The 24,996-nt window shown below is 50.2% G+C and overlaps 1 protein-coding gene and 7 non-coding genes across 29 annotated transcripts in view; 6 read left to right on the plus strand and 2 right to left on the minus strand.

The window, feature by feature from the left end:
* Positions 1 to 12: 12 nt before the first annotated feature.
* LOC148778129 (U1 spliceosomal RNA) lies at positions 13 to 176 on the minus strand. The gene has a single exon (XR_016037362.1). It is a non-coding gene; the product is annotated as a U1 spliceosomal RNA (small nuclear RNA).
* Positions 177 to 7,083: 6,907 nt separating this feature from the next.
* LOC129540481 (NBPF family member NBPF4-like) overlaps positions 7,084 to 24,996 on the plus strand; it is a 95,451-nt gene continuing 77,538 nt past the window's right edge. The window contains exons 1-4 of one of the 22 annotated variants that reach the window (XR_016037305.1): positions 7,096 to 7,207; positions 8,432 to 8,532; positions 15,304 to 15,360; positions 16,046 to 16,980. The gene's annotated coding sequence lies outside the window, so the exon portion shown is untranslated. The other 21 variants (XR_016037301.1, XR_016037299.1, XR_016037297.1 and 18 more) reach the window with 21 other exon arrangements.
* LOC148778130 (U1 spliceosomal RNA) lies at positions 7,304 to 7,467 on the plus strand. Its single transcript, XR_016037363.1, has one exon. It is a non-coding gene; the product is annotated as a U1 spliceosomal RNA (small nuclear RNA).
* Positions 17,456 to 17,527, minus strand: TRNAQ-CUG (transfer RNA glutamine (anticodon CUG)). Its single transcript has one exon. It is a non-coding gene; the product is annotated as a tRNA-Gln (tRNA).
* Positions 20,948 to 21,021, plus strand: TRNAN-GUU (transfer RNA asparagine (anticodon GUU)). Its single transcript has one exon. It is a non-coding gene; the product is annotated as a tRNA-Asn (tRNA).
* Positions 21,626 to 21,698, plus strand: TRNAV-CAC (transfer RNA valine (anticodon CAC)). The gene has a single exon. It is a non-coding gene; the product is annotated as a tRNA-Val (tRNA).
* Positions 22,645 to 22,716, plus strand: TRNAE-UUC (transfer RNA glutamic acid (anticodon UUC)). The gene has a single exon. It is a non-coding gene; the product is annotated as a tRNA-Glu (tRNA).
* Positions 23,705 to 23,778, plus strand: TRNAN-GUU (transfer RNA asparagine (anticodon GUU)). Its single transcript has one exon. It is a non-coding gene; the product is annotated as a tRNA-Asn (tRNA).

Genomic DNA, 24,996 nt, shown 5'->3' on the forward strand with positions numbered 1-24,996 from the left:
ACACAGAAAGACCAGGGGAAAGCGCGAACGCAGTCCCCCACTACCACAAATTATGCAGTCGAGTTTCCCACATTTGGGGAAATCGCAGGGGTCAGCACATCCGGAGTGCAATGGATAAGCCTCGCCCTGGGAAAACCACCTTCGTGATCATGGTATCTCCCCTGCCAGGTAAGTATGACTTGCTCGACTGCCGCCCCGCCTCAACCTCATACGCCCCGCACTGTACACACACGCTCACTTTACTCCCCGCACCCCCCCGAGCCTTCTGGGACCTTCCACACGGCGGATCCACGCACGTTCAAGCAAAAAGTCCTGCATTCTCTCCCACGCCACGGGAGACCGTATCGTGTTTCAGCACCAGACGACGGACCAGCAGCCCCCGCGCCCACATATCTCCATACGACACGCCCCGCCCGTGACGTCACCGGGAGTCCGCGCGCGCTTCCCTCCAGCCCACGCCCCGCCCTAGTCCCCGCCTCCCTCCTGCCACGCCGTCCGGCCCGGCCAAGCGGCCGGCGGACGCCCTCTGGGGGAAGTGACGTCCGCCTCCCGCTCCCGTTCTCCCGCCCACCCTCTGCGGCTGCCTGCCTAACGTTTGTCCTGCCCGGCACCGGTCTGGCGGTCGGCTGAAGCCTGTGCCCCTACCTTTTTTCAACTAACGGCGTTCAGTGGGGAGAACGGAACATCTAGCAGTCCGGGGGAAACCGCTTCCTTTCAAATCCCGTTGTCTTTGTGATGTAGTGTTGTGTGTATGTCTAGTAAAACGCATTAAGCGTGGCGACTGGCCGTGAACGTCTTCAGAATTCAATTTCACTCATTGAGAATTTCACTTATGTTCCGTTCAAACATTTTTCATTAGTATTCCTAAATACCTGTGTTTATTTAGTCATTGATGTCTCAGTATCTTATTTTTTTGAAACTACCTAGTTAATTTACTTCCATCAGTTAAGTCAGCACAACTCTAGGACTTTCCCAAATATCTGGAAAGATCATTTGAAGTAGACATCTCTAAAATATAACTTTTTAAAAGCGCTTAGCCAAAGCTCTTATCTCATTTACATTTACTTAAAGCTTTCATCATATCGAGTTATTTTCCTTGCAAAAGATATAATAAGGTCTTATTTATTAAACCTAGGAACAATAAAATTCATAACTGGGAAAGGAGTATGTCAAGGCTGTAAAATATTGTCGCCCTGCTTATTATATGCAGAGCACATCATGCAAAGCGCCAGGCTGGATGCCTCACAAGATGGAGTCAAGATTGCCCAGAGAAACATCAACTACCTCAGATATGCAGATGATACCACTCTGATGGCAGAAAGCAAAGAGGAACTAAAGAGCCTCTTGATGAGGACGAAAGAGGATGGTGACAAACCTGGCTTAAAACTCAACATTCAAAAACCGAAGATCGTGGCATCTGGTCCCATCACTTCATGGCAAATAGGTGGGGAAAAAGTGGAAACCCTGGCAGATTTTATTTTCTTGGGCTCCCAAATCACTGCGGACGGTGACTGAGAGCCAGAAGAATCGACGGTTTCGATTTGTGGGTGCTGGGTAAGATTCTTGAGAGTCCTTTGGACAGCAAGGAAATCCAACCAGTCAATCCTAAAGGAAATCAACCCTGAGATTAACAAAACTATGCAGATGACAGCACCCTTATGGCAGAACGCGAAGAAGAACTGAAGAGCCGCTTGATGAACGTGAGAGAGGAGAGTGAAAAAGTTGGCTTAATCACTGCAGATGGTGACTGCAGCCATGAAATTAAAAGACGCTTGCTCCTTGGAAGAAAAGCTATGAGCAACCTAGACAGCTTGTTAAAAAGCGGAGACATTACTTTGCCAACAATGGTCCATCTAGTCAAGGCTATGGTTTTTTCAGTAGTCGTGTATGGATGTGAGAGTTGGACCATCAAGAAAGCTGAGCGCCGAAGAAATGATGCTTTTGAACTGTGGTGCTGGAGGAGACTCTTGAGAGTCCCTTGGACTGCAGGGAGATCCAACCAGTCCATCCTAAAGGAGCTCAGTCCTGGGTGTTCACTGGAAGAACTGATGCTGAGGCTGAAACTCCAATACTTTGGCCACCTGATGAGAAGAGTTGACTCATTGGAAAAGACTCTGATGCTGGGAGGGATTGGGGGGCAGGAGGAGAAGGGGAAGACAGAGAATGAGATGGCTGGATGGCATCACCGACTCAAGGGAAATGAGTTTCAGTAAACTCCCGTGGTTGGCGATAGACAGGGAGGCCTGGCATGCTGCAGTCCAACTCATGCTGCAAAGAGTTGGACACGACTGAGTGACTGAACTGAACTGAATATTTGTTCACATTGTTCAGAGGACAAGTATCCCACGTATTTTAATTCTTTAGGATCCATGGGACAGTCACCAAACCCAACTTCTTGTTCCCTTTGTTCCCAACAGATGGGGCAGGGATGATAGGTTGACCTTTCTCTGGGGTCATCCAAAATTATTCATCCCATATGTGGTAAAATTCTTCCAATTACCTGATGGATTGGCCCTTCTTACTGGCCATTGAGTTCTCGTTCTTTATATTTTTTTAACTAAAAGGTATAGGCTTGGGTTACTTTTGTAGGGTTTGCACTTACCTCAAATGGTACCCCACGGCCTTGATCAATTTGGTTAAAGTCCAGGTTACACCAAGTAAGAAGCAACAGGTTGTGAGTTACCAAGGAAGCAAAGGCCTCTTGTTGCTGTCTCAAAAATGAGCAAAGGGAGCTAAAGTCCCCTTTGCATAGGGGAGGCACCCACCAAGGAAGTCCGTCGATTACTGACAAAGGCATGGCCCCAGAAACCTAACAGTTAGAAGTATATGGAAGTTTGTATATGAGTGGGCCCAGGACAGGAACACATTATCCTGAGTTTGCAGTCCCGGTAGGGTCATCGTGCCAATCAAGAACAGCAGAATTATTCACAGCAGCTCCATCCTGAATCTGTTGTCGCTGAAAATGAAACGGGTCTTCAATGATTACTTCAGGTCAGGAAGGAAGGTCTTTTCCTCTGCTGCTGTCTTGAGCCGGGTGTGGTGAATCTATGGAGTAATACCTGCAACTCGAACTGCAGTGGGAGTGGTTAGTACGATAGTGTATGGCCCTTTCCAGGTGGGGGATAATGTCTGCCATTTCCCATCCTTTACCCATACTGAATCTCCTGGTGAGTATGGGTGTACAGTAGGACCTAAAGAAAAGGGAATTCTTTCTTTTTGAACATAAGGGGTGATGTCATGGATTACCTTCCCCAACTGTTCCAGTTGCCGTTAACACCTCCATCCCTCCTCTTTGTGATGAATTTCCCTTTACTTCCTGAATAGGTAGGGGAGCCCTCCGGAACATTATCTCATGGTGGGGGGGCGGAGGCGGTCATGCCGATAACACTAATGGCAACAAGTCCATCCAGGGGGATGCCAGTTTCTTGCACCCATTTTGCCAAGGTCACCTTGATGGTCCAGTTCATTCTCTCAACCATTCTTGAGCTTTGTGGTCTATAAGCTGTATATAGTTTCCATTTAATATTTATTGCTTTGCAGACCAGTTGGAGTAATTCAGCCACAAATGCAGGCTCATTATCTTATTCTATACTCAGAGGAAACCCAAACCTAGAAATAATGCCTCTCAGCAAGAATCAGGCCACTTCGTTCGCTTTTTCAGTCTTGGTGGGGTAAGCTTCTACCCATCCCAAAAAAGTACATACCATCATCAGCAAATATCTGTATCCTCAGCATGGATTTATGTCAGTGAAGACTACTTCTAGATGTTTAAATGGAGTGGTCCCCTATAATTGTATTCTGGGAGGCGCAGTCTCCTTGGGAGATGGGTAATTCTTGGCACATTGGTAGCTTGTATCTGCACACAAGGCTATTAGGATTTGCCTTTGCTCATGGAAGTGTTAAGCCATCCTTACAACAAGCCCCAGTAAATTTCCCGTATTTACATGCAGGATGGGCAAGTTCTGTGATGATTAAAATAAAAGCTGTAACTAACGCCACGAAACAGGCCCTCCTGGACAACGCAAAGGCAATCCAAGCTTTAAATGAAGAATGAATGCAAATGAGAAAGGCAGTGATTCAAAATCGGATGGCTTTAGACATACAGCCGCCCAAGTAGGGACACCTGCTATAATTAAAATTGAATGCCATATATCCCTGATTTATCTGGCAATGTATCAGCCATTCTAGACGACATGAAAAACCAGGTAAAAGCTATGTCTAATGATGATACTCCTTTTTAGACGTCGGTATTTTCTTGGATCAAAGTTGACTGGTGTAAAATCTTTTCATAATTATTTTGTTAATCATTGTATTGTTAATTTGGGGGCCTTGTATTCTCCAGTGTATAACTCGATGTGTAACATCCAGACTGACAGTCCTGCCGCAGTTACATAGTCCCCGTGTGCAATACTTACCCATGCCTGATGCCCATCATTAAAGATAAGAGGAGCATCAAGAGGGAGGAATGTTGGGGCCAGTGTGAGGAAAGCAGGAGAGACTTCATCTTGAAGCCTGTCGTCCATCTTAAAGACTGGACGTGAACTGTGCCTGAACCCTGCCCGAAAGAGTGAGGAAACCATTGCTAGTGAAAAGCAGGTCTCCTGGAGACTTCCCTCCCTACTGATGACAAACGGAGACTGTAGTGGAGGTCAGGCTGCCCCTGTTAGATAAACCATGGAGACATCCCCCCCCCCCCGCCTTGATGTATAACCATTGTTCCCCCCCTTTGACCTTAGCTGTTTGTTCTCCTAACACCTACTTGTTGTAAAACTCAATCATATACAACAAAGAGGTTGCTAACATGTAACCAGTCACATAGTGGGGGTATAAAACTGGGCCTCTCAGAAACATCAGGGTCCTTGTGGGGAACTGATTCCCCTTGGCCCCACTGGCGTAATAAACTGTACTCGACTGTCCTGAGTGTCCCCTGAGGTGTGTTTTGCGACTCCGGATTCCACAACAGTGTTAAACAAGGGCTGAGAAGGAGAACAATAATAACCGTTATCGGGCCTAGACAGGGAAGGAACCAGGTGAACTTCGGAAAGGCTTCCTTAACAGTTGACCTGACAGGGGAGAAGAGGTTGCCCCTGCAAAGAAGCAGAAATAATCGAGCCTATAGTTTTGTTAATGTCAGCATTAAAGTTCATTCTACTTGACTGTGTATATTATTGTTTGTTCAGTTCAGTTGCTCAGCCGTGTTTGACTCTTTGCGACCCCATGAATCGCAGCACGCCAAACCTCCCCGTCCAACACCCGCTCCCGGAGTTCACCTAAGCTCATGTGCACAGAGTCGGTGATGCCATCCAGCCATCTCATTCTCTGTCTTCCCCTTCTCCTCCTGCCCCCCAATCCCTCCCAGCATCAGAGTCTTTTCCAATGAGTCAACTCTTCTCATCAGGTGGCCAAAGTATTGGAGTTTCAGCCTCAGCATCAGTTCTTCCAGTGAACACCCAGGACTGAGCTCCTTTAGGATGGACTGGTTGGATCTCCCTGCAGTCCAAGGGACTCTCAAGAGTCTCCTCCAGCACCACAGTTCAAAAGCATCATTTCTTCGGCGCTCAGCTTTCTTGATGGTCCAACTCTCACATCCATACACGACTACTGAAAAAACCATAGCCTTGACTAGATGGACCATTGTTGGCAAAGTAATGTCTCCGCTTTTTAACAAGCTGTCTAGGTTGCTCATAGCTTTTCTTCCAAGGAGCAAGCGTCTTTTAATTTCATGGCTGCAGTCACCATCTGCAGTGATTAAGCCAACTTTTTCACTCTCCTCTCTCACGTTCATCAAGCGGCTCTTCAGTTCTTCTTCGCGTTCTGCCATAAGGGTGCTGTCATCTGCATAGTTTTGTTAATCTCAGGGTTGATTTCCTTTAGGATTGACTGGTTGGATTTCCTTGCTGTCCAAAGGACTCTCAAGAATCTTACCCAGCACCCACAAATCGAAACCGTCGATTCTTCTGGCTCTCAGTCACCGTCCGCAGTGATTTGGGAGCCCAAGAAAATAAAATCTGCCAGGGTTTCCACTTTTTCCCCACCTATTTGCCATGAAGTGATGGGACCAGATGCCACGATCTTCGGTTTTTGAATGTTGAGTTTTAAGCCAGGTTTGTCACCATCCTCTTTCGTCCTCATCAAGAGGCTCTTTAGTTCCTCTTTGCTTTCTGCCATCAGAGTGGTATCATCTGCATATCTGAGGTAGTTGATGTTTCTCTGGGCAATCTTGACTCCATCTTGTGAGGCATCCAGCCTGGCGCTTTGCATGATGTGCTCTGCATATAATAAGCAGGGCGACAATATTTTACAGCCTTGACATACTCCTTTCCCAGTTATGAATTTTATTGTTCCTAGGTTTAATAAATAAGACCTTATTATATCTTTTGCAAGGAAAATAACTCGATATGATGAAAGCTTTAAGTAAATGTAAATGAGATAAGAGCTTTGGCTAAGCGCTTTTAAAAAGTTATATTTTAGAGATGTCTACTTCAAATGATCTTTCCAGATATTTGGGAAAGTCCTAGAGTTGTGCTGACTTAACTGATGGAAGTAAATTAACTAGGTAGTTTCAAAAAAATAAGATACTGAGACATCAATGACTAAATAAACACAGGTATTTAGGAATACTAATGAAAAATGTTTGAACGGAACATAAGTGAAATTCTCAATGAGTGAAATTGAATTCTGAAGACGTTCACGGCCAGTCGCCACGCTTAATGCGTTTTACTAGACATACACACAACACTACATCACAAAGACAACGGGATTTGAAAGGAAGCGGTTTCCCCCGGACTGCTAGATGTTCCGTTCTCCCCACTGAACGCCGTTAGTTGAAAAAAGGTAGGGGCACAGGCTTCAGCCGACCGCCAGACCGGTGCCGGGCAGGACAAACGTTAGGCAGGCAGCCGCAGAGGGTGGGCGGGAGAACGGGAGCGGGAGGCGGACGTCACTTCCCCCAGAGGGCGTCCGCCGGCCGCTTGGCCGGGCCGGACGGCGTGGCAGGAGGGAGGCGGGGACTAGGGCGGGGCGTGGGCTGGAGGGAAGCGCGCGCGGACTCCCGGTGACGTCACGGGCGGGGCGTGTCGTATGGAGATATGTGGGCGCGGGGGCTGCTGGTCCGTCGTCTGGTGCTGAAACACGATACGGTCTCCCGTGGCGTGGGAGAGAATGCAGGACTTTTTGCTTGAACGTGCGTGGATCCGCCGTGTGGAAGGTCCCAGAAGGCTCGGGGGGGTGCGGGGAGTAAAGTGAGCGTGTGTGTACAGTGCGGGGCGTATGAGGTTGAGGCGGGGCGGCAGTCGAGCAAGTCATACTTACCTGGCAGGGGAGATACCATGATCACGAAGGTGGTTTTCCCAGGGCGAGGCTTATCCATTGCACTCCGGATGTGCTGACCCCTGCGATTTCCCCAAATGTGGGAAACTCGACTGCATAATTTGTGGTAGTGGGGGACTGCGTTCGCGCTTTCCCCTGGTCTTTCTGTGTGAAACACTAGATAAAAAGGCTTAGGGATAGAGGTTCGCTGAACCGTGACCAGCTCGACTTCTAAGAGGAGAATGTCAAGTGTTGCGAGAAAACGGTGAGCTCGAGTTCTATCAAGCTAACTGGAGTTAGTGATTGGAGTTGTTGGTGCTCGTCCGTGACAGTCATCTTAAGTTTCCGGCACGACTGCGGGACTGAATTTGAGAGCTCTGCTCCTGAGTGCAGTCGGCGCTTGAGCAAGAGTACTGACGGTCGCCCTTTCACGCGCTGAGAAGCGCGCGCCTGTTTGCGGCTTGTAGCAACGGGAGCTCGCCAGGAGTAGCGTGGGTGCGGATTTCTGACGTACCTTCACTGTCGAGTTCGTGGCAGGCTCGCTCTCTCCAGCTCTCGGTAAGAAGTTTGTGTGCGAAGGCAAGGAAGTCGGATGAGAAGTCAGGAGGCGTCACGTGACGAGCTTCTCGTCTGCCTGTCTTGTGAGAGGCTGCAACTAGCCATTTCCCCACCAGTGTCCTGCTTTCAGAGGCTTCATTTCCTGCTGGAGACACTGCTGAGATAACATCCCACTCACCCTTTCCCACCCCGAGCGGCCTCTTCGTATTTCCGGATCCAGTTCTCTCTTCACCCCCGCCTTTTCTCTCTAGGCCTTCTCTTGTTACCTCCCCAGTCAGAAAACAGTACCTCTGCTTCAGCCTCCAAGGTGCCCCTGACATGCTTCGGTAGTCTGGCAAACTAGGAAACCTCCTTAACATCCCTTCTCCTTAAATGGCAGTAGAAATCGTACCTAACCTGTTTTTTTTTTTTTTCCTTTCGGTCAAAGGTAGTTTTCCTTTCCTTACTATCTGAAAACATTGAACTACAAGTTTAGAAGAAAACCCCGGGCCGAGTGGTCGGCAGTTTCGTGGGCTATTTGCCAACCCCTTTCTCAGGATGTGTTGTGCTCGCTTCTGATTCACAGAGTCCTGCTGGAAAATAGACACCAGTGGGCCAAACAGAAAAGGCAGGACCGTGGCGGGAAGGACTGTCCTCCTCCTCGTGGCTGCCTCGGGAACGGCACTGGTAGGTCCTCCCAGCCCCAAGAAGCCTCTGAGATCGGAGGAGGTGCTGGGAGTGGGCGTGGGACTAGGGTGATGCTTAACGGTAGGTCCAAAGAAAACTAACCAAAAAGCACACCGGATGCGGATCGAGGATCTAGATCATTGAAAGTGAAAGTAGGCCATCCTACTCTGTCTCCCCAACAGAGGGAGATTTCCTTGCTCAAATATGAAATATCTGCACCAAGACCAAGGTTAGTTTTTAGTGGCTTACTGGTGAGAAAACCGGGTTTGGGAGTTTTTAACAGATTTCCTCGCCCTCAAGGTTGTCCACGCTGTTAGGCTCTGGACCCCTGATGGAGGAGTTTCTGCCCCAAAAAAGCCGATCAGTAAGTAATACCGTGACCAGGACCGGCTTGGATATTGGTTTCCAGGCCTGTCAGACACACCGAGGTTATTAGGAAGACATTGGGGGTGGGTCTGGTGTTGGAGAAGACTCTTGAGAGTCCCTTATACTGCAAGGAGATCCAACCAGTCCACTCTAAAGGAGATCAATCCTGGGTGTTCATTGGAGGGACTGATGCTAAAGCTGAAACTACAATACTTTGGCCACCTCATGCGGCGAGTTGACTCACTGGAAAAGACTCTGATGCTGGGAAAGGTTGGGGGCGGGAGGAGAAGGGGACGACGGAGAATGAGATGGCTGGATGGCATCACCGACTCTGTGGACATGAGTTTGAGTGTACTCCGGGAGTTGGTGATGGACAGGGAGGCCTGGCGTGCTGTGATTCGTGGGGTCGCGGAGAGTCGGACACGACTGAGCGACTGAACTGAACTGAACTGCGGTTAGGAACGGCAGCTTCTGGGGGGTGCGGGGTGGGGCCTCTTTTTCAGTCTTGTTGCCACCACTGGCCTTCCGGTTTGACCTTGGGCCGACTCCCATTTGCTAGGCCAATTTTGCAAGTGTCATATGAAAGCAATAGTCATAAAGTACTTCTTAAAGTTGTTGTGTAGATTAAATGGGATAATCAAAAATACACCTGTGGCTTATATTACGTATGTCCTGATAGGAAACAATCAAAGATGAGCTTGTAACTCTTCAATAAATTGTCTTTGTGAGTGTAATACCCATTCACAAAGTAAATTCGTATTAAAAAAAAAAAAAAAAAAACTAAATGGAGTTTATAAAGCATAAGCCCACAAAAGGGACTTGCTTATAGCGGCTTTGTTCATAATAGTTCCCAAACTGAAAACATTTCAAACGTCCATCATGAGGTGACTAGATGTATATGATTATGCCATATTCATTCAAAGGAATACTACTCCTCGCTGCCGCTGCTGCTAAGTCACTTCAGTCGTGTCCGACTCTGTGCAACCCCATAGACGGCAGCCCACCAGGCTCCCCCGTCCCTGGGATTCTCCAGGCAAGAACACTGGAGTGGGTTGCCACTTCCTTCTCCAATGCATGAAAGTGAAAGTGAAGCCGCTCAGTCGTGTCCGACTCTTTGCGACCCCATGGACTGCAGCCTACCAGGCTCCTCCGTCCATGGGATTTTCCAGGCAAGAGCACTGGAGTGGGTTGCCATTGCCTTCTCCACTCCTCGCTAAAGTGGTACAAATACCTGATACATGGCAACATGCATGGGATGGATTACTCTCAAAGGCGTCAAGCTGAGTGAGGAGAAAAGTACATACTCTGTGGTTCCATTTATGTGAATTTCGAGAACTGAAAAATCGATCCACAGAGACGGGACCTAGATCACTGATTACCTGGGTCAGGGAGCGGTAGCGGGATTGACTGCAAAGGGGCACAGAGGACAGTCTGGAGCACTGGAGATACTCTTTTTCCTTGAACAGGATAGTGGTTCCATGGGTAGGTTCGTCTGTCAAAAGTCATCAAACTTGAAATGGATGCGTTGTATTATTTTCAAATTATACCTTAAGAAATTTGGTTTTTAAAAGGAATGAGAAGAATCATTCCAAAATTTAATGTCTTAGTTAAATTATTATTATTAGCCTTAGGGAATCCTTTCAGAAAGGCATCTCTCGTGTAAACAATTTGATTGAAAGTTCAACAATTTCTTCATTTTTCTTCCATTAAATTTATGCACCATTAAGCTGAATGCTTAAAAATAAAAATAGAATCTATAAGAGGTCTATTTTAGAAAAGTATGGTGGCGGTTTAGTCACTAAGTCGTGTCCGACTCTTGTGACCCCCATGGACTGTAGCCTGCCAGGCTCCTCTGTCCATGGGATTCTCCAGGCAAGAATACTGGAGAGGGTTGCCATTTCCTTCTCCAGGGGATCTTCCCGACCCAGGAATCAAACCCAGGTGTCCTGCAGTGCAAGCAGATTCTTTACCAACCGAGCTACGATATATTTTTCTCCTCTCTGTTGATATACCGAAATGACTCCGTCAATATGTCACTACCTTAACAGAAGTTATTTTTGAATTTAACATGTCTCAAAATTTTACATATTTGTATTTTCTGCATCATTTGGATTTTATAAACTTCCGCTGGATCATTGGAAAAGCAAGAGAGTTCCAGAAAAACCCATCTATTTCCGCTTTATTGACTATGCCAAAGCCTTTGACTGTGTGGATCACAATAAACTGGAAAATTCTGAAAGAGATGGGAATACCAGACCACCTGACCTGCCTCTTGAGAAACCTGTATACAGGTGAGGAAGCAACAGTTAGAACTGGACATGGACCAACAGACTGGTTCCAAATAGGAAAAGGCGTACGTCAAGGCTGTATATTGTCACCCTGCTTATTTAACTTCTAGGCAGAGTACATCATGAGAAACGCTGGGCTGGAGGAAGCACAAGATGGAATCAAGATTGCCAGGAAAATAGCAATAAACTCAGATATGCAGGTGACACCACCCTTATGGCAGAAAGGGAAGAAGAACTAAAGAGCCTCTTGATGAAAGTGAAAGAAGAGAGTCAAAAAGTTGGCTTAAAGCTCAACATTCCGAAAACTAAGATCATGGCATCCGGTCCCATCAGTTCAGTTCAGTTCAGTCGCTTAGTCGTGTCCGACTCTTTGCGACCCCATGAACCACAGCACACCAGGCCTCCCTGTCCATCACCAACTCCCGGAGTTCACTCAAACCCATGTCCATCGAGTCGGTGATGCCATCCAGCCATCTCATTCTCTGCCGTCCCCGTCTCCTCCTACCCTCAATCCCTCCCAGCGTCAGATTCTTTTCCAATGAGGTGGCCAAAGTATTGGAGTTTCAGCTTTAGCATCAGTCCTTCCAATGAACACCCAGGATTGATCTCTTTTAGAATGGACTGGTTGGATCTCCTTGCAGTCCAGGGGACTCTCAAGAGTCTGCTCCAGCACCACAGTTCAAAAGCATCCATTCTTCGGCGATCAGCTTTCTTCACAGTCCAACTCTCACATCCATACGTGACCACGGGGAAAACCATAGCCTTGACTAGACGGACCTCTGTTGGCAAAGTAATGTCTCTGCTTTTTAATATGCTATCTAGGCTGGTCATAACTTTCCTTCCAAGGAGCAAGCGTCTTTTAATTTCATGGCTGCAATCGGCATCCACAGTAATTTTGGAGCCCCCCAAAATAAAGTCTGACACTGTTTCCACTGTTTCCCCATCTATTTCCCATGAAGTGATGGGACCAGATGCCATGATCTTTGTTTTCTGAATGTTGAGCTTCAAGCCAACCTTTTCACTCTCCTCTTTCACTTTCATCAAAAGGCCTTTGAGTTCCTCTTCACTTTCTGCCATAAGGGTGGTGTCATCTGCACATCTGAGGTTATTGATATTTCTCCCGGCAATCTTGATTCCAGCTTGTGCTTCTTCCAGCCCAGCGTTCCTCATGATGTACTCTGCATAGAAGTTAAATAAGCAGGGTGACAATATACAACCTTGACGTACTCCTTTTCCTATTTGGAACCAGTCTGTTGTTCCATGTCCAGTTCTAACTGTTGCTTCCTGACCTGCATACAGGTTTCTCAAGAGGCAGGTCAGGTGGTCTGGGATTCCCATCTCTTTCAGAATGTTCCACAGTTTATTGTGATCCACACAGTCAAAGGCTTTGGCATAGTCAATGAAGCAGAAATAGATGTTTTTCTGGAACTCTCTTGCTTTCTCCATGTTCCAGTGGATGTTGGCAATTTGATCTCTGGTGCCTCTGCCTTTTCTAAAACCTGCTTGAACATCTGGAAGTTCACGATTCACATATTGCTGAAGCCTAGCTTGGAGAATTTTGAGCATGACTTTACTAGCGTGTGAGGTGAGTGCAATTGTGCGGTAGTTTGAGCATTCTTTGGCATTGCCTTTCTTTGGGATTGGAACGAAGACTGACCTTTTCCAGTCCTGTGGCCATTGCTGAGTTTTCCAAATTTGCTGGCATATTGAGTGCAGCACTTTCACGGCATCATCTTTCAGGATTTGAAATAGCTCAATTGGAATTCCATCACCTCCACTAGCTTTGTTCGTAGTGATGCTCTCTAGGGCCCACTTGACTTCACATTCCAAGATGTCTGGTTCCAGGTGAGTGATCACGCCATCGTGATCATCTTCGTCGTGAAGATCTTTTTTGTACAGTTCTTCTGTGTATTCTTGCCACCTCTTCTTAATATCTTCTGCTTCTGTTAGGTCCATACCATTTCTGTCCTTTATCGAGCCCATCTTTGCGTGAAATGTTCCCTTGATATCTTTAATTTTCTTGAAAAGATCTCTTGCTTTTCCTATTCTGTTGTTTTCCTCTATTTCTTTGCATTGGTCGCTGAGGAAGGCTTTCTTATCTGGGGAAACAGCGGAAACAGTGGCTGACTTTATTTTTCTGGGCTCCGAAATCACTGCGGATGGTGTTTGCAGCCATGAAATTTAAAGACGCTTGCTCCTTGGAAGGAAAGTTATGACCAATCTAGACAGCATATTAAAAAGCAGAGACGTTACTTTGTCAACAAAGGTCCATCTAGTCAAGACTATGGTTTTTCCAGTAGTCATGTATGGATGTGAGAGTTGGACTATAAAGAAAGCTGAGTGCCGAAGAATTGATGCTTTTGAAATGTGGTGTTGGAGAAGACTCTTGAGAGTCCCTTGGACTGCAAGGAGATCCAACCAGTCCATCCTAAAGGAGCTCAGTCCTGGGTGTTCATTGGAAGGACTGATGTTGAAGCTGAAACTCCAGTACTTTGGCCACCTGATGTGGAGAGCTGACTCATTTGAAAAGACCCTGATGCTGGGAAAGGTTGAGGGCAGGAGGAGAAGGGGACGACAGAGGATGAGATGGTTGGATGGCATCACCGACACAATGGACATGGGTTTGGGTGGACTCCGGGAGTGGGTGATCGACAGGGAGGCCTGGCGTGCTGCGGTTCATGGGGTCGCAAAGAGTCGGACACGACTGAGCGACTGAACTGAACTAAAAGCGTATATATGTTTTGCCAAAACTTAGAATAGCAGTTGTTAATTCCGGGGGTTGGGACTACGGGTGGCAGCTTATTTTCTTACATACATATATTTAGACAGAGTGCCTGAAGAACTGTGGGCGGAGGTTCGTAACACTGTACAGGAGGCAGTGATCAAAACCATCGCCAAGAAAAAGAAATGCAAAAAGGCAAAATGGTTGTCTGAGGAGGCCTTACAAATAGCTGAGAAAAGAAAGGAAGCGAAAGGCCAAGGAGAAAAGGAAAGATATACCCATCTGAATGCAGAGTTCCAAAGAATAGCAAGGAGAGATAAGAAAGCCTTCCTCAGTGAACAATGCAAAGACATAGCGGAAAACAATAGACTGGGGAAGACTAGAGATCTCTTCAAGAAAATTAGAGCTACCAAGGGAACATTTCATGCACAGATGGACACAATAAAGGACAGAAACGGTATGGACCAAACAGAAGCAGAAGATATTAAGAAGAGGTGGCAAGAATACACAGAAGAACTATACAAAAGAGATCTTCGTGACCCAGATAACCACGATGGTGTGATCACTGACCTAGAAGCGGACATCCTGGAGTGTGAAGTCAAGTGGGCCTTAGGAAGCATCACTACAAACAAAGCTAGTGGAGGTGATGGAATTCCAGCTGAACTGTTTCAAATCCTAAAAGATGATGCTGTGAAAGTGCTACCCTCATTCTGCTGGCAAATTTGGAAAACTCAGCAGCGGCCAACAAAGATCTGTCTAGTTAAAGCTATGGTTTTTCCAGTAGGTGTGTATGGATGTGAGAGTGGGACCATAAAGAAAGCAGAGCGCCAAAGAAATGATGCTTTTGAACTGTGGTGTTGGAGGAGACTCTTGAGGGTCCCTTGGACTGCAAGGAGATCCAACCAGTCCATCGTAAAGGAAATCAGCCCTGAATCTTCATTGGAAGGACTGATGCTGAAGCTGAAGCTCCAATAATTTGGCCTCCCGATGCGAAGAACTGACTCGCTGGAAAAGCCCCTGACGCTGGGAAAGATTGAAGGCAGGAGGAGAAGGGGATGGCAGAGGACGAGATGGTTGGATGGCGTCACCGGCTGCATGGACTTGAGTCTGAGCAGGCTCCGGGAGTTGGTGATGGACGGGGAAGCCTGGCGTGCTGCAGCCCATGGGGTCGCAAAGAGTTGGACACGACTGAGCAACTGAACTGAATGCCTGTTATGTGACTCCCCTTGGGTGTTTTTTCAAAAGAAATATACGGACTTAAATTTCTTGTCAAGCATTTTGACGGTTTGTGTTCCTCTTTGACTGTGGAGCCGGGAGGGCTTCAGTTCAAATTCCTGCTTGCGGATCCCACTCACTGACTGGCCTGACGAGTTCCTTAACCTTTCTGTGTCTCAGGTTTCTCATATGTGAGATGAGGATGACGACATGATACAAGCCTTCTGAAAGGATTAAGTGAGTACACCCATTTAAAGCTTGTAGACCATGCCTGGGCCCATGGCACTTTGCATGTCTTCATTGGGTGGAAGCTCTTGCATTTTGGGAGCAATGCTGCATAAAGATTGGGTGTGATTTTATTTGTTACTGACACTTTTCAGTGACTATGAACCTTCCCCGAGAGACGAAAGCAGTGACCTCCTGGGCTGAGAGGATCTGCCAGTTTGTTTACTAGCTCATGTGATCAGCCCATCAAAGGGGGAATAATGGCCCAATTGCTTGCTTCGAGAATGCCCCCGCCACCATTTTTTTTTTTTTTACCCTTTTACGGTGGAAAACATTCCTACACGTGACACTAGACCCAGAATTTTAAAAGCTTCGTACATATAATTACATAAAAATTTATGTTGGACACACAAGCCATGAGTTTTACTCATGTAATATATAAGTATACATTATATGCAGTAACATATGTACATATATATTGTATAGTCAGTTTTATATGTGCATATGTGTATATATATATATATATATATATATAGTCAGTTACATATGCCCCCAAACTTGTTATGGGAGAAAGTGGACCCTAATCCCATCCCACATTTCTTTTTTTCCAAGAATAAACACTTTCAGGTCAGGTAACCAACTGTTTGGCTAGTTATCTCCTTATCTCTAAATCAATATTGACGCTCCGATTTTCCAGTTTCCCACCCCAGGCTCTGCAGACAGGCCTGCAAAGGGGCAAAGTGGAGTGTTTGCATTTCCCTGCCCGCCAGTCATCCCCAAGGCAGCCGCCAGGACTTCCACTCGCCTGCAGACTGGCGCAGCCCACCTCCCGCCTTGGCTCGGAACCCGCGAAGGAAACTTGGCCAGGACAAATGCCAGGCCAGCAGCTTTGCGATGTAGGGTGAACCGGGTTCCAGGACACGTCAGTAAAGGGTGGGAACTGCTCCAGAGTGCAGTTGGTCTGGTTGGTCGCCCCAACTCAGCGACCGTCCCCGCCGCGGTACCCGCCCGCTCCTCTCTCTCCCTCCCAGTCCCTTGCTCCCTCCTGGCTCATCCTGTTCTCTCCTGCCCTTGCCCTTCCTCGGCTCTTTTCGCCGGCCTCACACCTTTCTTTTCCCGTCCTCCACAGACAGCTGCGTCATCGAGTCCTTTGTAACCGCTGAAAGTTCCAAAATATAAGCGTCAGAGAGATGCTCCTTAGCACCGCGAAGGGAGCACTTTAACTAGCTTTTCGAGGCCATCACGGCCCTCATCCATATGTTTCTCCCGAGCAGCAGAGGACACAAGTGGGGTGTCCACCCCACGCTCACGTCGTGGGTGTCTTCTCGGTGGAGCAGAGTCTCGGCAGGACGAAGGGGGCCCGGCCGGGGCTGCGGACTCCGAGCGGCGCGTCTCCCCTTCGGCCCCGGAGCAGCCTGGCCGGGCGGCCGGGGGTCAGGGTCCCGGGGTCTCCTCCGACGCCGGGATCCGCGCGCAGCGCTCCTCTTTCGGGCTGAGCTTGGGACCAAAGGACGCGATTTCCGGGAGTGAAGGTTCCAGTCTTGGCCGAACAGCGGCTTCGCGTGCCCAGCGGAGACTTAGGAGCGCGAAACTCTGAATCAAATCATAATAAACTGAGACAAGATCAATTAATATTCGGAATAAGAGGGAAGCTGAATAAAACACAGTTCATCCCAGTCAGGTCTGGAAGCTTCCACACGAAAGCTGCCATCCTGGCTGATCAGCGACATCGCAGCCCCTCCCCGCCACCATTTAGGCACCGGGACAACCGTGCAGTTACAAGGCGTGCGGTGCGAAGCCCCCTCGCGGGGTAGGACTCGGTGGGCGCGGCCTCTGCCTTTTACCCCCGAGCCCCAGGGGACCCGACGAGGGGGCGGCACAGTGGGCCGCTGCGCCCCTGGCCGGGGGTGAAGGGCACGGGAGGTGCCGGCCCTCCGCCGGCCAGGGATGGGCAGAGCCTCCCGGGCCCAGCGAGGACGCCCCCGGTCCCGGTGGGTCCCACACCTGTCCGCAGGGTCCGCGTGAGCCACTCCGCTGGGGGTCGCAGGAGCCGGAAAGCAGGTCCTATGCGGGGAGTAAAACGTGTCCTCCTTGTCATTAAACAGAAAGGTCCCACCGAGATTTGAACTCGGATCGCTGGATTCAGAGTCCAGAGTGCTCACCATTACACCATGGAACCCCTTTGAAAGCCAGCTTCTTGCCATCGCCAGAGAAGGGCACCTGCTTCTTTAGGCTCCACACGTCCCACCCATAATCTCAGGGCAGTTCTTCTGAGGACCCGACAAGATCTGAATACGGATGACCCGCTTTGGTGTGCATCCCTCTTTGGTTTCTCTCTGCTCCTCTCCTTTGACTGACATCTCTCAGTTCACTGGCACCTCAGAAAATGAAGTGAACTTTCCACTCTGGGTTTCCGGGCAGGGAAGGGCCCCTTAAGTCACCATCATCAACCGCATATTCTGCCTCGGTTTGCCAGACTGTCCCATGCTGAGAGGTAAAATTTCTGCAAATAAGCACTCTTCACCCTTTCCCCAGAGCCCAGAGAGGGCAGATGATCATCAGGGCAGGAGGTGGGATCTCCTGGGTCCCTTGGCTTTCTTGTAGCACCGATTACACTCCAAAGCCACCACCTTTATGTGTCACACCTCTTATGTGTAACATATAAAGTGTGTGGAGTGGAAATGGAGGCAGGAGAACTCTCCTTTTCTTCTCCATACAGTTCTGATTCGGGGGGTAAGTTTTTCTCCCCAGATACGTCAGGTTTACAGTATAAGGAAAGATGAACATTTACACAAAACCCTCAGACAAACCGGGCCGAAAGCACCCGGGGTGGCTCAAAATCAGCCACATGTCGTGGAGCCCACCATGCAGGGCTCTGACACCTGGGCAGTCACAGACTCTTGTCAGAGCTTGGTCGCGTCAGTTTCATTCCAATTTCTTAACATAGCCAGAAATTGCACGGTTTAAAAAAGAAGAATGTACACATATTTAGAAAGTATGTATCCAAGTTGTCATACAGTATTTATGTACACAAAATACCACCACACTAAATATTTACATGTATAGTAAGTATAAATCCACATGATGTCTCAAAGTAATCATCTTTACTTCTTCATTCTATCCCAAAGCCATTTCTTCCCTCATCCAGTACACAGAACAGAAAGCAAAAAAATAAATAGATAAATAAATAACCCCAGCATCTGAAGAAGAGAGCTGCAGCCCAAAGAAAGGAGTTGGAAAGGTGGCCGGTGTAGCCTGGAGACACGTATTTTGTTCCCAGAGACTGGACAGAGGTTGACACAGCAGGAAGGAGACAAAGGGGAGGCTCCTCTTAGGAGGAGGAAGTTCACAGCTCCGGGCTGAAAAGGTGAAAATCAAGAAGCTTAGGGGCCACAAACAACAGAAAGTGCTCCTCCAGGAGCCCTTGAAGGTCGGTCAAAGTTTAGGAGTGCAAGGACCGGTAATGGTCTCTGGCTGATATAGGAAGAGAAGAAACGCCCGGGAAGTATGTTGACAGATCACAGAACGGCCGGGAAACTTAGAGAACCAGGCTCTCACAAGGGGCAGGGAGAAAAAATCAGATGAGGCTAGAACTGCGATGGCTGGAGAGGCAGTCTTTGAGGGACGAAAGCCTGGGTGTTGGATCTGAGAGCTGAGGAGCTGCTGGGGATGTATGCGGTGGGAGTCGCCTGTGCTGGGGGCCCGCGAACAGCACTACCCTGGGGCCGCAACTCCTCCTCCTCCCGCTCCTCCACTGCCGCTTCCCTCTCGCCGGTCCTCCCACTCTCTCCGCCTCCCTCTGCACGGCTCCACCTCGCTCTCATCTCCGCTTCTTCCTCGCTCTCTTTCTCCTCATCCCCCCTTTGCAGCCCCTTCCCCTCCCAGTCCACCCTGTCTTTCCGGACCTCCTTCTTCTGTCGCTAGCGCTCCTCCACCACCTCCGGTTTCCACAGTTAGGAGGAAGATGCGGGAATATTTCCCACCACCCCAGGAAGCAGGAATACCTTGCTCTCTGGGCAGGACACTCTGAGGCTCTCTGGGAGGCCGAGTAAGGAGGCCCTCAAGCTGTTCTCGGCGAGGGGACACAAGAGCGACCGCCACCAGTTCCCTGCCCTCCTGGAGCTCCCTTGAAACCAAAGAAGGCAGCGGGAGGACCCCAGCGGTCCCAGAGGCCTCTCCAAAGGCTGCGCAAAGGCTCATTTCCCCCACCGCTCTGTGCGCCTCCCATTTCCTCCAACCTGCCCATGGGTCCCCGTCTAGCAAGCAGAGAACTGGCGATGAAGGGGGTGGTCTGGCCTCAGCGGAGCAAACCGCAAGAGCAATCGGTTTACAGACATTTCCAGAGGCAGAAAGCTACTTTCAGGCGACGTAAATAAGGATAGTGGTTGTCAAAAGATTCAGAGGATTATGATAATAGTATTTATGAGTTTGCTGCCTATAGCATTATTGATCCAGCAGTTTCTAAACCGAGGCACATCTGACAACAGCAGAATGGGGAAGAATGCTCTTATTGCTCCCATTTTGCACAAGAAAGTAGGGAGACACCCAGAGCTCTCCGTATTTGTCCAAGGCCACACAGGGCAGAACCATTTTCACAACCCGGAGCTTGTGCTCCCGAGCACGGATTCGTTGGGTCTTTCTTCTCAGATGTGGCTGTGTCAACATTTCTCAGCTGGAGGGATGGGAAGAAGAGCAAGAAGAGAGAAGGCGCGAGAAGGCGCAGGGACCGCTGGAAGCACAGATTGCTTGATTCGCCCCTCCCTGGCCTTCCCCTCTCACCTTTCCCCTCCCCGCCTTGCCTCGCCGCCTGCTTTCCTGCCGGCGCCGGCTCTTTCCCTCCTTCCCCACTCTGTTACCGGACTGGGACAACGCTCCTCTCTCGGGATCCCTGCCCAGGATCCTGGCAGGTCTCAATGCCTTCCTCCCAAACCCACCTTGCCCGCTTGGCTTTCACTTCCGGCCCTTTCCCGCTCCCACGGGGACCCCACAAAACGCAGCCTACCCAGCTGGGCACAGCCGGAGCACCCGAGACCTTGCCGTGGCCCGCCTCACGGGATGCTGCGAAATCTAACCACCGGCATAAAGGCCTTTAAAAAGAACTTTTCGCTCTTCGAAAACTTTGGCGTACTTCCATTCTCGGGGGTCTTAATGGGAGGAAGGGCTAAAGACGACAATGTACTCATCCAAGTCCTAGAGCATCCCGGTGAGTGCCAGACCCTCTCCTGGGCTTGCGGACACAGGGCGACCATCCCCGCGACTTCTGTCCTGGTGGAAATCGCCGGGGGGGACACAGGAAACCTAAGCACAGCCTCGGCCCCGGAGGCCTTGGCCAGGGTGGGCAAAGTCTCATTCATTGAGTGTAGGCGAGGATACGGGAAGAGCCATCATGGGAGCCCACTGGGTGTTCAGCTGTCCTTGGATCTCATTCGGTTCAGGCCCGGAGGGTCCGAGCCCTGGATCCCGGTATCTCTGAGGGCGCTGGCATCTGTGGCGGGTAGGGGGCAAGGACGTGGCACCGTATTCCCCGGGGGCAGGGGACTTACCCCGGGAATGAGTAAGTGTCTACTCCGCACAGAGTCCAGAAAAGGCCCGTAGTGCTGTCTCTGTGGCGCAATCGGTTAGCGCGTTCGGCTGTTAACCGAAAGGTTGGTGGTTCGAGCCCACCCAGGGACGGTGGGGTGAGATTTTAGAGAACACCAAAGAGAGACTCCCTTTTGCCAAGAGGACACCGGAGAAGTGCTGCGGCGAGCCGGCTTGCGGAGAAAGGGCACAGGAGTCAGGGGCAAAGGAGCAGCGTGGAGGGCGGGCCCCGGGTGGACGGGAAGCGGCGGTCATTCCCGAGAGCCCAGAGCGCGGACCGCTGGCGCCGAGAAAAGGGCCCCCGAGGCGCGGGTCCGCGGCCCGGGAGGGGCGGCGTCCACACCGCTGGGCTGCGGGGTCTCCTGGGCCTCCGGCGCACCGCGCCCCCGCCCGCCGCGGCTTCCTGCGGGGGCTGGGGAGTCGGCGGGGGGCGATCCCTGCGATCGGGTGCGGAGCTGAGGGTCTGACGACTCTGCGTTGGGTGCGGGACCCCGAAGGCAGCCTGTGGGGGCCCGAGGGTCCTCACCAGGGGAGAGGAGGAACCCTAAAGCAGGGCCCTCGGGAGCCGCCTTCTCCGTGCCCGAGAGAGCTTGAGGCTTCAAGGTTCCTGTTTGAGTATTTGAAATTGGTGGCGTAGGTACTGATGGCGGGACCTCGGCTTTTCATGGATGCAGTGTTAGGCAGGCCCGGCTGTCCCGTTTCCCTAGTGTAGCGGTTATCACGTTCGCCTCACACGCGAAAGGTCCCCGGTTGGAAACCGGGCGGAAACAGAGCGCTTATTTTCTTCCCTGCACTCCAACCCCTCCCCCCTCCCCCCGCCGTGATTGGCATTCTGATTGGCAAAACCAAAAGGTTCCAAAGACTCGGGGGTGAAGCAGAGGACGCAGCTGTAGGAGGAGTTGGTGACCACCTGCAAGTCTACTCAGCACTAGGAAGCAGCCCTCCTCTCTTTCTCTGCTCCGAGTCCCTGTGAGTCCAGGCCCGGTTCATCCCGCGGGGGGGGGGGGGGAGGGCTTGGGGTGGGGGAAGGTCAAGACTGACTTCGAGTCACCTTTACGTCCGGAAACCCCCTCGGCTCCCTGTCGGGCGCCTGGGTCTCTTCCACGTGCTCACAGATTGTCTCTGAAAACCATGGAGTTCATTCCCGTGACGCTCACTTGCTTTCCCCCACCTCGGAACACCTGAGGAGCAGTTTCATCTCTCTAGTAGAAGAAAAGAGACCGCACCCAGGTCTCACCGTGGGCTCCAGCCAAAGACACGGATGTGAAGAATTTAAGGCTCCACGAACTGAGCCGGTCGCGGAGGGAAAGGAACCGGTACCCGTGCGGCCGTCAGGAGAGGCCCCGAGGCCAGGTCAGAGATCTGGAGGTAGACGGATCCGCTCATCGCCCGCTGAAAGCCAAGTCGGCGCCTGACTGGAGGGAAAACCGAGGTTCACAAAGAGAGCGTGACCTGGCCTCGGCAGCACACAGCGCTGGAGCTGGACCATGAGGGACCCAACCCGACAGTTTGTGACCTGGTCTCCGAACGAGCAGCGTCGCCCAGGAACGGGGATTTGAAGGGCGATGAGCAGCGGGTCAAGGGCTGGGAGCCTTGCACAGCTGCAGACAGCCATGGAGGCGCTGGGACATTTCCTTTCCTGTTCTCTGCATCTCTGGTTTCATCTTTCCACTGTCAATTTTCACCTGGACAGCCACCTCGGTGGTTCCCTACGGTTCCCTGGTGGTCTAGTGGCTAGGATTCGGCGCTTTCACCGCCGCGGCCCGGGTTCGATTCCCGGTCAGGGAAAGAAGACTCTTTTCTTCTCCATTCCTCAGAGTCTTCCTGCCCAGATCAGAATTGTCTTCTGTTTCAAGGTCCAATGCACAAGAGCGTCTGCACGGAGTCCCGAATGCCACTGAGTCGGCCTCAGGGTCTTTGACATCAGGCAGCCCGGAGGAGACTCCCCGGATGCAGCCTGGGCTGCCCAGCTCTCCTCTCCACTCTTTTCTCCCTGCTTGTTAGAAACCCAGAATCTTCCTTATAGAGTTTTCATCCAAAGAGAATCAGGGACTCGAGTTCCAAAGAGTCATTCAAAAACCAAACCCCAAACCCTCCAAAAGGTACATCCAAGTTACAAGAATAGTAACATCGTGTATTCTGTACTCAACTGCACAGTTCACATTTTCCCACGCTTGCTTTCTCACTCTCTCCATGGAAACCTGAAATCCATTCTCTTTAGGATGCAGAGAAGCTTCAGGGGGAGTTCGGTTCGGTTCTCCAGGAAGTGCAGGCCAGGCACGCTCTGCGCTTGTAGGAATCCCCGACTCCCCACCCCCAGGACCGTCTGCTATCCGGACTCCTCCGGGGCGTCTTGGTGGACAGTGGGGTCTTGGGTCAGCCTGAGCGCTAGAACCGCCTACCTCGGGAAGACCCATGGGGAAGTGCAGCTGCCCCCTTGGCTCGTGCCTGGCTCTCTGTGCCCAGAACACAAAGGGGAAGCCTTCTTTCCTGCGGTGGGAGGATGAGTGGACCAGGCGGGAAATGCACCAAAGGGAGGGGGAGTATTCTCAAGAGCTTTTCGGACCTGTCTGCTGGGGTGGCTGTCCTAGGCTAATGGTGTTTTGTGTCGTCTTCTCCTGGCCTTGACCCAGTCTCAGGTCCAGTGTGATTCCCCGTTCTCATCTTTCCTCTTTTCCGAGGCTTCGCAACTGGCACCGTTTCTCTGCGGAGCGGGAGACGCGTCCTGGGAATTCTTGTCTCCAGCACAAAGAATCGAGGGGCCCGGTGCCTTGCTGTCTCTGTGGCGCAATCGGTTAGCGCGGTCGGCTGTTAACCGGATGGTTGGTGGTTCGAGCCCACCCAGGGACGGGCGGTGGCGGTTTTATGAACCCACTCGAGCTTTTCCTTGAATGCTGACGACCATTCAAGCGGTTCCACGCCGATTATTACCTGGACATACCACTCGTCCTAGTCACCTCCGGACTGCCACCTCACCTTTCCAGCCCTATACTCTCTGCAAGCGCAAGTGTGTTCCTATTCACTCATACTTGCCTAACTCAGGACCTCCTGAGCGAGATCAAGGAATCCCGTTTCTGGTGGGGTCAAGTCTTTATTCTGCCAAGTACATAGACTTAGACAAGTAAGTGATTCCTTATGTGCCCCAGGTTTTTTGCCTGTAGAAGGAGGCCAGCACTTAGCAATTGTTCTGTCAATAATGTTATCAGTGAACCCACCATCATCATTAGCCTCTGCATTATTTTTCAGAAAGGCATGTCCTACATGGTTCCTGTATTGTTTGGTTTCCTGGTTTTGTGATGACTGATATGCTGCAACCATCATTAGTGTACTCAGGCTTCTGACCACCTGTGCAACTTCCCTGGTAGCTGGGACGGTAAAGCGCCTGCCTACAATGTGGAAGAGCTGGGTTCGATCCCTGGGTCGGGAAGATCCCCTGGCGAAGGAAATGGCAACCCACTCCAGTATTCATGCCTGGAAAATCCCATGGACCGAGGAGGCCGGTGGGCTACAGTCCATGGACTCGCAAAGAGTCGGACACGACTGAGCGACTTCTCTTCTTTATTTCCACAGTGTAGAAACCTGGAAGTGCAATTCCTACCTCTAGTGTTTATATGCTTCTTAAGTTGGTAAATCCTGCAAATGTGCCTTCCACAGAAGTGGGACACTGAATCGTATTTCAAATTATTTTCCAGTCGTTCAGTGTCCCTTTCTTCAGTTACTTTGGCAACACAACGATCTTTCTATACATCTCTCTATGATTCTCTTAACTCACAAAGGGAGCAGTGGCCTCCTGACCCAACTAAGGGGAGAGACAATAGAGGGACGCCGTGGCATTACACAGAGATACGCTATTGCTCATGGTGGAGAGTTAGTCACTGAACACTTTTAAAGTCCTCCAGTAACTGTCCATTGTTTTGTCTGGTGACCTGGTCAACTGGCTCCAGAGAAGACGGCCGCGATGACCTCTTTCTGCCTAGCAACTTATCCAAAGAGAAAAATCTCACTGATCCCAGAGGCTTTTTCCTTCTCCCCTTTCTTCTTTTATTTACAAACTTTGGTTACACTTTT

Source organism: Moschus berezovskii, chromosome 4 (genome assembly GCF_049115385.1).
Source record: "Moschus berezovskii isolate FMDL1 chromosome 4, NW_MosBer_1.0, whole genome shotgun sequence".
NCBI lineage: Eukaryota > Metazoa > Chordata > Mammalia > Artiodactyla > Moschidae > Moschus > Moschus berezovskii.